The 12,957-nt window shown below is 43.1% G+C and overlaps 1 non-coding gene across 1 annotated transcript; it reads right to left on the bottom strand.

Moving 5' to 3' along the window:
- Positions 1-10,992: 10,992 nt before the first annotated feature.
- LOC120257815 lies at positions 10,993-11,099 on the bottom strand. The gene has a single exon (XR_005535899.1). It is a non-coding gene; the product is annotated as a small nucleolar RNA R71 (small nucleolar RNA).
- Between the last annotated feature and the right edge of the window lie 1,858 nt (positions 11,100-12,957).

The following is a 12,957-nucleotide window of genomic DNA, read 5'->3' as shown; positions in this document are numbered from 1 at the left end:
GATGAGTGACACACCATGAGGATTAGACAATGCAAGATTATAGAGGGTTGAGAGGGTGAGTCGAGAGGTAGCGGAACATCCCTTTCGACTACGGTGTGATTTATCCTACCTCCACATCCCAAGGATTCTTTGTGGTCCAAATAGAGTGAAGTGCTAAGAGATAATATCTACTACGGCTTAGTTGCGCGAGCAACAGAGTGAAGCGTTGAAGTAATCCTTAGTATTTGGGGCTTAATTATGACTTGGGGTCTTTCACTTGGACCAAAGGGTTAGATCTATATTAGGGAATAGGGTTTATCACTTAGAGTCCCTAGAGCTTTATACAACTTTATGCAGCGTGAGGTGTTAAGACTGAGTGATTTCTCCAAGAGAATATAGTGCAGAGTTAGTCACGGTTGACCTTCGTTTTGGGACAATGTATTTTTGGATTTCCACCACTCATGAAGCATCAATTAGGAGACATAATGATTGGTCTTGTACTTGAAACAATTGTACTAGGGTGAGCAATATCCGGATGCCCCACTTACTTTCAATTGCCTCTCCTATCTTTTATTTTAGCCTCCTCCCGCTTTTCTTATTTTTATTTGCATTGATTTTGTTCACTTCACTATCTATTCATCTTTGTTCTAGATAAATGCCAATCTTTGTATTTCTAATCATTGTTTCCTATGGATATGACTACCCACTCACCGGGGCATTATTACTTCGACAAACCGTGAACTTACAGTCAACACGCAAAAGGGGTGTTGTTAGCCAACGTCCATTATGCTCAAGTGAATACAGAAAGTATAGGGCACAAAGAGAGTCCCACTTATGTATTCCAACTTATGCAAAATTGTTAAGAGCTTCATCAATGTGGTTTCATTGAAGACACGACATGATCTACCGCATGGATTTGTGCCCAATCATGTGGCATCGAGGAAAAGGATGAATTCGGGAGCATTTCAATGAAGTATTGAAGCAGTTTATTGTAGCAAAATAATGTAGCAAAATCACTATAGTAATTACTATTTAGAGTGCGCAAGAAAAGAAAATGTGGAAATTCCACACGCCTATGTGGACGCCCAATTTCAACCCTATAAATACCGCTTTAAGAGTTTTATTTGGGGATCTTCTCCATATCTTTTGCCCATCTTAAGGGCAAAGCGCAGCTTGGGTTTGGAGATGCTTTTGCTTGTTTCTAGAAGTGGTTTAATGGCATTTGACATCGAGTTCCTTTGGAGGAGAACTATTGCCGGAGCTTTTGTGGGGTATTGATTCGGCGAGGTGTGTCATAGGTTTGACAAGGGAGCCTCTGGAGAAGATGAGGTGGCTCCGTAAGACCAATGATATGGATTAGAAGGGTGTTTTATCTTTGGATTGCTTGCATTTACTTTCAATTTCATTGTTCATTGTGTATTGCTCCATGGAGAGCTAAATCCCTAGTGGGTGCTTTGATTTGTAAACCTTTGGGATGATTTTTGTTTCTTTGACTCTTATTATGTTTCCTTTAATTAATGTTTTAATTGAGTTTCAATCTCATGCGCTTGTTGATATGATTTTCCTATAGAGTGACACTAGGGTAGAAAATCTATCTAGGTAATCCCTTTAAAAGGGGTGACCACTTTATTATGGTTAGACTTGTTGAGATTGAAGAAGCTTGAGAGGGTGAGTCGAGAGGTAGCTGAATGCCCCCTTTCCTTTCTCGCGTGATTTATCCTACATCCCGATAAGTGCTTGTGTGATAAGAATACGAAGTGTTCTTTTTCTTGTGTTGAGCATTAGTTTTCTCACGCTTTTAACGCTAATATGTGTGTATTTATATTACTTTCATGCAGTACTGGGTTGTGAGACCGATTATGAGATAAAGAAGCCAATTTGGGTCGAATGCACCAATTTGGAGGAAATCTTGCTAAGGTTAAAACGTGAAGACGTAGGTGGGGTTCGAGATGCGGGAATGTGTGCCAACCTCCTCGTATTCAAGTTAGCACAACTATTTGAGGGGCACAAGGGCAAATACATTCAAGAATTCGACTTGTGCATATAGAACAAGATCTCCACCAATATGTCCGTTATTGAAGAAAACAAAGTGATCTACGTACATAAAACATGTGCCCGCTTATGCTTATCTCGATGAAAGCATGGATTCGGGAGTATTTTGGGCCGGTGATCGAGTAGAGCATCGAGAAAAACTATAGCAAGAATACTCGTATCACAAGACTCGCTCACAGCGGGCCGAGAAAACAAGAAAACAGAGAATCCACACGGACATGTGGAAATTCCACACGCTGTGAAAAATCCACTGTGGGCTCTCACACGGGCGTGTATATTCTCGATTCTGGCCCTTTAAAAGCCGATTTCAGCCCCGATTTCAGCATTCTTTTCTCCATCTTTTTCCCAACTTGAGAAAGAATGGCGGCAAGGGTTTTGAGAGGTATTGGCTAGGAATTTGGAGAGGTTCTACGGCTCTGACATCACGCGCCGTTTGGAAGAAGGTTAGTGGGAGAAGTTTCGTTGGCACCGATCCGACGAGTTGTATCCTAGGCCGGACAAAAGGACCCTTGTGACTAGTAGAGGACTCTCCACAAGACCATCGCCACGACTAACAAGGGGTTTTTTATGGATGCTTTATTTTTACATTCAATTTCATTGATTGTATCTAGCTCCATGAAGAGCTAAACCCCTAGTGGACACTTGGGTATTTGTTAACCCTAGGATGAATTCGTTTCATTGAACCTCTTTATTATGCTTTCAATTAATTGATGTTTATTATGAGTTCCAACCTTGGAGACTTGATTATATGAATACTCCCCTAGAGTAACACTAGGGTTGAGAGTTCTTCTTTGCAACTCTTGTGAGTGAGTGACACACCATGAGAGTTAGCCAAAGCTAGATTGGAGAGGGTTGAGAGGGCGAGTCGAGAGGTAGCGGAGTGTCCCCTCTCCCCTCCAGTGTGATCTATCCTACCTCCACATTTCAAGAGTTCTTTGCGGCCATAGTAGAGTGAATGGGCTAAGGGATGACCTTCCGCTGGGGCTTAGTTGTGAGTGTAATGGAGTGAAGCGTTGAAGTGATTTTAGCATCTAGGGCCAGTATCAACGTCATGCCATACACCTTCTTTTAGAAGCTAAGCTTGGGAGAGCCTAGGCCCATTCGGATGACTTTATGATTGGCAGACTGAATGGTGAGAGATCCGAGGGGCATCATTGAGGACTTGCTTGTCAACGTGGATAAGTACATTTTTTCAGTTGACTTTGTAGTGTTGGATGTTGATGAGGATGCGGATATACCTTTGATTCTTTGAAGGCCTTTCTTGCGAACTTCTAAGGCATTAATTGACATGGACAGCGGGAAGTTGACACAGAGACTTGGAGATGATAAGCTCACATACCGCCTCACCGAAGCTATACATCATTCTCTTGATTTTGATGATACTTTGTATTTTCTAGACACTACTGATGAGATTGTTGATTAATACATGCAGGAAATGTTCAACCCAGATCCATACGAGTGTTTGTTTGACTAAGAGATAGACAATGAAGAAGTAATGATGATTGGTCCAACTAAGAGGGCAAGGAGACACCACCAAAAATACTCCAAGGCTGTTGGAGGTGGGCGTGAACCGAACAATAGATGAACCTTTGCTAGGTGGTCCCAAGCTAGATAATTCACCCTCTACCTTCAAGAGACTTTGCTCATCATGCTTTCAAGTCATGGGTAAGAGGGCAACCTTCATCTATGAACCCCCGTGAGTTAAGATAAGGTACATCAAGCTTAGTGACATTAATCAAGCGCTTCTTGGGAGGTAACCCAATTGTTTACTATTTTCTTAGTTGAGTAGTTTAGCGTTTGCATGAATAAAGTGTCGAGTGTTGGTGTCTTGATTTTTAGATGTTTTTGATGTGGTTTTTAATGTCATCGTGTGTTTTTATGTGGATTTGGCAAAGTTTTGGTCGCTTGAGTTAGTTTCTCATGTTTTTCACTGGTATAGTTTGCCTAATAGCACAGGCTCTAAGTGTGTAAACATGTTCAGGAATTTTCTGCAGAGCCTGCAGAGTTTTTAAGGCATCCAAAGAAAACGTACTGCCATGTGGAATTTCCGCGACGCCCTGCGGATTTGTACCGGTGAGCTCATCCAAAGGAGACACAGGGGCTTGGACGCGCACCTATGAATGACCTTGTGATTTACTCACACACGTCGGTAATTTCAGCACGGGCGTGCATTTTCTTGCAGAGACTTACCAAATTATCCTTAGAGCGCACAGGGGTGTGGACTCATCCATGTGGGCGAACATGTGACAAACGCACGGGCGTGTGTATTTTTGCATACCCGTGTCGATTTCTAAAGAAGTGCTCTGTCCATCTTGAGAAGACATAGGGGCGTGCGTCTGCCCCTGTGAGTTGGGCCTATGAATATCCATGCTTTGCAGGGAATTTTGGCACGGACGTGCTAAACACTTAGATGATTCTCTCCTGCTGGACGGAGAAGCTATAGGGTGTACGGTCGCACCTATTGGTCGGCGCACGGGCATTGGTATTTTTCACACGCCCGTGAGGTTGCATTCAGAGATAATGAGTATTTTCCTCGAGAGGCATGGGCGCATGCATGCGCCCGTGAAGCTCTCCTATGGAGGCGCACGGGCGTGGGTAATTTCTGCACGCCCTTGTGGATGCGTAGAATACCAAGAGTCGCGAGTCCTTTTTAAAGGATTGTCGTTTCTTTTCATTTCTAGACTCCTTATTCACCTGAGAGCACATTCACACTTCTTCCTGACTTCGTACTGCCATTTTTGGATAGATTTTCACTGGTTTTTCTAGCCGATTCAAGTTTTTTTTTTCATTTCAACTCATTGGTAAGCCATATCTCTTTTTGTTCTTCATCAATTCTTGATTTTAATCAATGAAACTGGTTAATGTTGCTTCGTTTCTACAACTAGAATGGTTTTGCTTGTTTAGAATGAAGTTAGAAGTAATTAAACGATGTATTATTGGATTTTTGAAGCACGGCCGTGTGTTTTTCAGTCCCCGTCGATCCACACGGGAGTGCGGAAATTCCACATGATAGTGTGGATTTCTACATCACTACTTATTTAGCTTGTTTAATCGATTTTATTTCAAATTTTGCAAATCATGGAACCTCTGTCAACGAAGCAAGCGGATAAATAGCTGCGTGAGTTGTCTTTTGCGTCCGAGAGCATGAGATTCACTATCCCGCGCATCAGGCTCGTTTTGTGCGTTTGCCAAGACTTAGATTCAGACATACTCGATTCCTGGACACAAGCATTCTGCGAGATATACAGCAGGGAGGAGAGTTAGCGGATGAGGTAGAGTAGTTGGTATCAGTCGGAGGTTGGGGACAGTTATTGACGATTAGAGAGCCCGCCATCCATACACTTACACTCGAAGTGTTATCCTCATTTAAGTTCGACCGTGCGTATGATAGTTTTGACAGCGACACCACTATATAGTTCAAAGTGCAGGGGATCACTATAGCATGAGTGTGATATAGTTTTCGATCAGACTAGGGTTGTATGAGGAGGTGTTCACTGGTACTGAGTACTATGTGCAGTTACCGGTACATTATCCTAGCGCTTTAACTCCGTAGAGGGCGTATGCAGTGCCATGAGGACAGGGCCAGTATGAGCCAGGGGTGCCCAAGGCCACGTGCCATTCCCGACCTGCGTATCAATATTTGCATGCTGTTATGAGCATGTCAGTAAACGGCCGTGGTGACAGCACCGGCGTCCTGAGCCGGCAGGAGCTCTTGTATCTGTATTCGATGGTTTAGCACACATCGATTCATTTGGGACACATCGTCATGGATTATATATGACATCAAGGGTAGAATGCTAGATTGGGAGTGATCTTGTCGGGTCCGTATATCACGAGATGGTTATGGGTATGGGTCTTCTGACATTGATTCGGGGGATCGAGAAGGCGAGTGTACCTACTCCTCTTGGCATAGAGACACTGCGCATGATTGGGATGGTTCACAGGGTCCGATCTAGGGTTTATGCCTTGATTATGTCAGCTATAGAGATAGCTGAGGGGGATAATGATGACGCCGGTGCTTCTCAGCTTGCCCCTAAGCCTTAGCCGGCACCGATGGAGACCGAGGCACCTCCTGTAGCAGAGGATCCATCCCTAGTACGCATGTTTTCACCATCTTGACCTCATAATCAATTTGAGAGGCTCGAGAGTGCTGTGGGGGTGCTTCGGACAGAGATCTCTAAGGTCCGGGCTACACGAGCCCTCACGAAAGTATATAGAGTTCATGGCACGTTTCGATACTCTACAACACATTTTTGAGCGACACGTTCTCTCATCTTTAATTCGGAGACCTCGAACTCCCCCGGTATCTCCGACATCTCCATCGGCTAGTCCAAAACCGGTTGACCTACCGTGTACCTCATTACCACCAGCATTAGTAGCAGAGCCAAAGCGCGATATCGACACTTGACTTTATTTTCATTGTTTTTATCACTTTTTGCATTTCATTTTGGACTTATATACTCAGAAAGGACTTTCCTTCCGAGTTTACTTTCGCTTTTGTTTCCTCGAGTTGTATTTATTGCTTCATCTTTTTATATACTTGAGTTATCTTTTTTTGTTTTATTGATCTTCACCCGAACCACCTTGTGTCTGCTTTTCTTGATTGATGTATAACTTAAGTGTGTGTGGGGGGGGGGAGTTTCATAGTGTACATATCGTTCATACTAGTTTTGATTGATATACATGCTCACATAGCCAATGGCGATTCACCTTAGTTGCAATGATTGTATTCTTGAGTTAGGAGAATTTTTAACACTGAATATTCTCATGCACTAGTTTTTGCTTGGATTTTCTAGGAATTTTTGCCCGATTGACACTTGTTGCGCTACTCACTCTTTAAACTCTTCTGAAAAAAAAGAGAAAAGAAAGAATAAAATAGTTTTATTGTTTAGTTGTGCTTGTTGGGTGGAAAGAGCTACCACCTATATAGTATGAAGCTACTCTCATAAGTCGGATACTAATTATGCCCTAATGAGAGAAAGAGCTATCTCATAGGATGAGTGAAAGCTAACACTCTGCTAGAAAGAGCTACCACCTCAAAAGTGTGAAAGCCACCTTAGCGGCCGTTTTGAAAAGGGCTACCTTACAGGATGTGTGAAACTACTACTATCTTTGAAATTGTTGTTATTTTTTGTAGATAAATAAGTCCCTTATACTTAGAACTTTGAGGAGTATACCTTGGCCTAACTTGAGTGAATTCACACACTTACACGATTTCGGGTTTGTTGTCCTTTTTTATTCAAGTATTTAGCTAGAGCATTGATTTTTTCGTATTTAGTGTTGAAATTTCCCTTACTTGTAGAATGCTCTCTTTGTATGCTTTGGTGAACCTAAGGCCAAGCACTTCGAATATTTTCTTCGTCTATGCTTTAATGTTTAAATTTTTGCTTGAGGGCAAGCAAAAGCTTAAGTGTGGGGGAGTTTAATAAGTGCTTGTATCATAAGAATACGAAGTGCTCTTTTCTTATTATAAGCATTACTTTTCTCGGGTTTTAAAGCTAATATGTGTGCATTTATGTTACTTTCATGCATATAGTGTTGTGAAGCCGAAGGTTAGAGAAAGAAGCCAATGTAGATCGTGAATGCACCATTTGGAGGAAGTCTTGAGAAGGTTCAAACGCGAAGTAATAAATCGAGTTTAAGATGCGAGAATGTCTGCCAACCTCCTTGTATTCAAGTTAGCACAGCGATTTGGAGGGGGCACAAGGGCAATCACATTCAAGCATTCCAGCTTGTGCATGTATAGCAAGATATCCACCAACGTGTCTGTTTAATGAAGAAGCAAAGCGATCTACAACGCAAACGTATGCCTGTTTACGTTACCTCGATGAAAACATGGATTTGGGAGTGTTTCGAGCTGGTGCTGTAGTAGGGCACTGTAGCAAAAATGTAGCAAACACTGTAGCATATACTATTCTACGAAAGGTGAAGAAAAGAGTAAAAATAGCGAATCCACACGGGCGCTTGGAAAATCCGCAAAGGCGTGTGGAAATTCCACAAGGACACCAACATGGGCTTGTGGATTCTCGATTCCAGCTTTATTTAAGTCCAATTTTAGCCCCGATTTCAGCATTCTTTTCTCCATCTTTTCCCCAACTTGAGAGAGGACTACGGCTAGGGTTTTGGGAGGTATTGGCTAGGGATTTGGAGAGGTTCATATGGCTCTGACATCGCGCTCCGTTTTGAAGAATGTTACTGGGAGAGCTTTTGTCGGCACCGATCTGGCGAGGTGTATCCTAAGCCAGAATAAGGGACCCTTGGACGAGTAGAGGACTCTCCACAAGACCATCACCATGACTATCGAGGGGGTTTTCTATGGATTCTTTATTTTTATATTTGGTATCATTGATTGTAATTAGCTCTATGGAGAGCTAAACCCCTTAGTGGGTACTTGGATATTTGTGAACCCTACAATGTATTCGTTTCATTGAAACTTTTTATTATGCTTTCAATTAATTGATGTTTTATTTGAGTTCCAATCTTGTATGCTTGATTGTGTAAATACTCCCTTAGAGTGAACTAGGGTTGAGAGTTCTTGTTGGTAACTCTTGTGAGTGAGTGACGCACCACCAGAGTTAGACAAACTTAGATTGGAGAGGGTTGAGATGGTGAGTCGAGAGGTAGAGAAGCGTCTCCTTTCTCCTCGGGTGTGATTTTTGCTACCTCCTTTTCCTCATGCTCTTTGCGGTCATAGTAGAGTGAATGAGCTAAGGGATGACCTTCCGCTGGGGCTTAGTTGTAGGGGCAACGGAGTGAAGTGTTGAAGTGATTTTAGCACCTAAGGCTTAATTGTTGCTAGGGACCTGAGAAATGCTTGTGCGATATGAATGCGAAGCGTTCATTCCTTATGTTGAGCATTACTTTTCTTGCATTTTTACACTAATATGTGTGTTTTTATGTTACTTTTATGCAGGTAGGGTTGTGAGGCCTAGTATGAAGGAAATAAGCCAATTTTGGAGGAAATCTTGCTAAGGTTCAAACGCGAAGACATAGGTCAGGTGTGAGATGCTAGAGTGTGTGCCAACCTCCTCGTATTCGAGTGGGCACATCCATTTGGAGGGGCACAAAGGCAGTCACATTCGAGCATTCCGACTTATGCACATAGAACAAGAGCTCCACGAACGTGTACACCATTGAAGAAACAAGTGATCCACGACGTGAACGTGTGCCCGTTTGCGTTACCCTGATGAAAGTATGGAATTGGGAAGCTATTCAGGTCGAATACTGTAGCAGGACACTGTAGCAGGACACTGTAGCAGCACTGCTCACAGCAGGCCGACAAACCAGAGAAACAGAGAATCCACACGGGCGTGTGGAAATTATCCACGCCCGTGTAGTCGCCCGATTCCAGCCCTATTTAAAGCCGATTTAGCCCCGATTTTGGTATTCTTTTGTCCATCTTTTCCCCAAATTGAGAAAGGGCTTCGGCTAGGGTTTCGAGGGGTATTGACCAAGGTTTTGGAGAGGTTCTACGGCTCCGACATCGTTATTCCTTAGGAAGAAGGTTGGTAGGGGAGCTTCCGTCGAGGCGTATCCTATACCGGACGAGGAAATCCTTGGACGACGAGTAGAGGACTTTCTACAAGACCATCAACATGACTATCGAGGGGGTTTCTTTATGGATTCATTGCTTTTACATTCTATTTCTTTGATTGTACTTAGCTCCATGGAGAGCTAAACCCCTAGTGGGTACTCGGGTATTGTGAACCCGAGGATGTATTTGTTTCTTTGAACCTCTTTATTATGCTTTCAATAAATTGATGTTTATTGTGAGTTCCAACCTTGAATGCTTGATTGTATAAACATTTCCCCTAGAGTGACACTAGGGTTGAGAGTTCTTGTTGGTAACCTTGTGAGTGAGTGACACACCACGAGCGTTTGACGAAGCTAGGTTGGAGAGGGTTGAGAGGGTGAGTCGAGAGGTACAGGAGTGTTCCCTTTCCCCTCCGGCATGATAGATTCTACTTCTGTTCCTTGAGTTCTTTGCAGCCATAATAGAGTGAATGGTCTAAGGGATGACCTTCCACTGGGGCTTAGTTGCGGTTAGGGACCTTCCACCTTGACCAAAGGGTTAGTTGTATACTTAGGAAGAGATTTATCACTTGGAATCCCTAGAGCTCATTGGAACTCTATGCGAGTGCGAGGAGTTGAGATTATTCGAGTTCTCCACCGGGACATGTATAGAGTTAGGCATAGTTGACCTTAGATTTGGGACTATGTAATTAAGGATTTCCATGACTCACCATTTCATTGATTAGGAAGCATAATAGAGGATTCTTGCACTTGAAACAATTATCCTATGTGGAGCATTATCCGGGTAGCCCATATTTGTCGATTGCCTTACCCCCTTCTTTACTTTTGCTCTCTTACTTGTTGCTTTTACTGTTGAGAATTGAATCATTGTCACACTCATTATCATTGATCTTTTACATAGCTAAGAATCGAATTAAGTATTTTTATTCCCTACTCCCTGTGGATTCGATACCCGCTCACCCGGGATTATTACTTCGACAAACCCGTGCACTTGCGGGATATACGCAATGGGACATTGTCAGAGAGGAATCTGAAAACATGGCAGAACAGAATGAGCAACAGCGAACACTATCCGACTATGCCAGACCTTCAGTGTTGGGGACACAATCGAGTATTTTGCGTCCCTGGATATTAGCTTAGAACTTCGAGCTAAGGCCGGCATTCATCCATATGCTACAACAGTCCGCACAATTCAACGGTTTGGCCGATGAGGATCCAAACAGTCACATAGAGAGCTTTCTCGAGGTGTGCGATATGTTGAAGATAAATGGGGTGATGGATGATGCCATCAAATTGAGAGCCTTCCCATTTTCCTTGAAAGGGAAAGCGAAGCAGTAGCTACACTCATTACCTAGAGAATCAATTACTACATGGGAGGAGATGGTAGAAGCTTTTCTAGCCCGTTATTTTCCTCCCGAAAAATTAGCAAAGCTTAGGAATGAGATCTCATCCTTTGTTCAGTTTGAATTGGAGTCTCTATTCGAGACATGGGAAAGGTTCAAGGAGCTCTTGAGAAAGTGTCCGCAACACGGATTCCCGGAGTGGATGATTGTTCAAATCTTTTACAATGTTTTGAACCTGAGTACAAGGCAACTCTTGGATGCAGCAGCAAGAGGTACCTTACGTAGCAAAACTCCCGATGAGGCTCGTCAATTAAGTGAGGAAATGGGGTTAAATAGCTACCAATGGAATGCTAGGGAGAAGAAATAGGTGGCCGGTCTCCATGAAATTGATGCGGTAACCTCATTGGCGACGCAAGTAGAGAGTCTTAGTAAGAAGCTAGATCTCATAGCTTCGAATAGAGTTGCGGCCATGACCAATTGCACCGGTTGTGGTGGAGGACATGCTCCCTCTGATTGCTCGATCGTTATTGGTGATGTTTCTTCAGTGGAAAATGTTGACATTGTAGGTAATGGCATGAGACCTCAAAGGAACCCATATAGCAATACTTACAATTCGGGTTGGAAGAATCATCCCAACTTTTCATGGAGTAATCAAGGACCACAAAAGGCCATGTGGCCACCGTGTTTCCAACAACAACAACAAGCCCCTCAAGTGGAAAACAAAATTTCAGGCTTGGAAACCCGAATGACGGATTTAGAGAAGCACTTGGCTAGATTTGTTCAATCTGCAAATACACGGTTTGAATCAGTCGAGGCTACACTTTGCAACCACACTGCCTTTTTGCACAACCTTGAAAATCAGGTGGGGCAAATTGCGAAGTCTCTCTCCGAAAGGCCACATGGAAGTTTACCAAGCAATACGGAAACCAACCCTAGAGAACATGTGAAGGCGATCACTTTGAGAAGTGGTCGTGAGGTTGAAGGGGGGCTTCCGAGTGAGAAGCCGAAAGAACACGCACCCGAGGTTGTAGAGGTTGAGGAGGCAGCAAAGAAAGAGAAAGAGGTGGCACCCCCAACTTTCAAGCCAAGAATCTCTTATCCCTCTAGATTGAAGAATGACCAAGGGGATGAACAGTATAAGAAGTTCCTGAGTTTATTCAAGCAACTCCACATCAATATTCCTTTTGTAGAGGCATTAGCTCAAATGCCTAAGTATGCAAAGTTCCTGAAAGACTTATTGACTAACAAGAGGAAGTTGGAGGAGAGTGCTTCAGTGGTGCTAGATGCTTCATGCTCGGCAGTGCTGCAAAAGAACATGCTGAACAAGAAGAAAGACCCTGGAAGCTTCATCATTCCGTGTAACATCGGCAACTTAGGTCAGGAAATAGCACTGGTGGATTCAGGGGCATGTATCAACATCATGCCATTCACTTTCTTCCAAAAGCTAGGCTTGGGAGAGCCTAGGCCTACTCGGATGACTTTACAATTTTCGGACCGAATGGTGCGACATCCGAGAGGTATCATTGAAGACGTGCTTGTCAAGGTGGACAAGTACATTTTTCTTGTTTTTAGACTTGTTTAGTCAGAAAGGATTCTCCTTCTGAGTTTATGTTCATTTTGCATCATCGAGTTGTATTCATTGCTTTATCTCTCATATTCACTCGATTTATTTTGTTTTTATTGAGCTTCACTGAACCCCCTCGTGTATGCGTGCAGATGGTTTTGTCTTCTTGGGAATTGAGACTTAGTCATGGGCATGGCCAAGGTGCTGAGACACTTGGCCGTGTGAGCCTCTCAACCCGTCGGAACACTACTCCCATGGAATTAGCTTCATCAAATGCAACACTAGGAGTTAGGGGAGTATTGTTTTGATTGCTTACCCCACATCTATTTTTGAATGATATATATATTTTGAGTGAGCTTGCATGTGTACATTTAGGACAATGTACAACTTAAGTGTGGGGGGGGGGAGTTTCATAATGCGCTCATCTTTTCTATTATTCTTGATTGATATATGCTCACATAGCCAATGGCGGTTCACCTTAGTTGC

The sequence above is a fragment of the Dioscorea cayenensis genome, chromosome 3 (assembly GCF_009730915.1).
Source record: "Dioscorea cayenensis subsp. rotundata cultivar TDr96_F1 chromosome 3, TDr96_F1_v2_PseudoChromosome.rev07_lg8_w22 25.fasta, whole genome shotgun sequence".
In the NCBI taxonomy this organism is placed as follows: domain Eukaryota; kingdom Viridiplantae; phylum Streptophyta; class Magnoliopsida; order Dioscoreales; family Dioscoreaceae; genus Dioscorea; species Dioscorea cayenensis.
The sequence above is the reverse complement of the archived record's forward strand: the minus strand, read 5'-3'. Positions and strand labels throughout refer to the sequence as shown.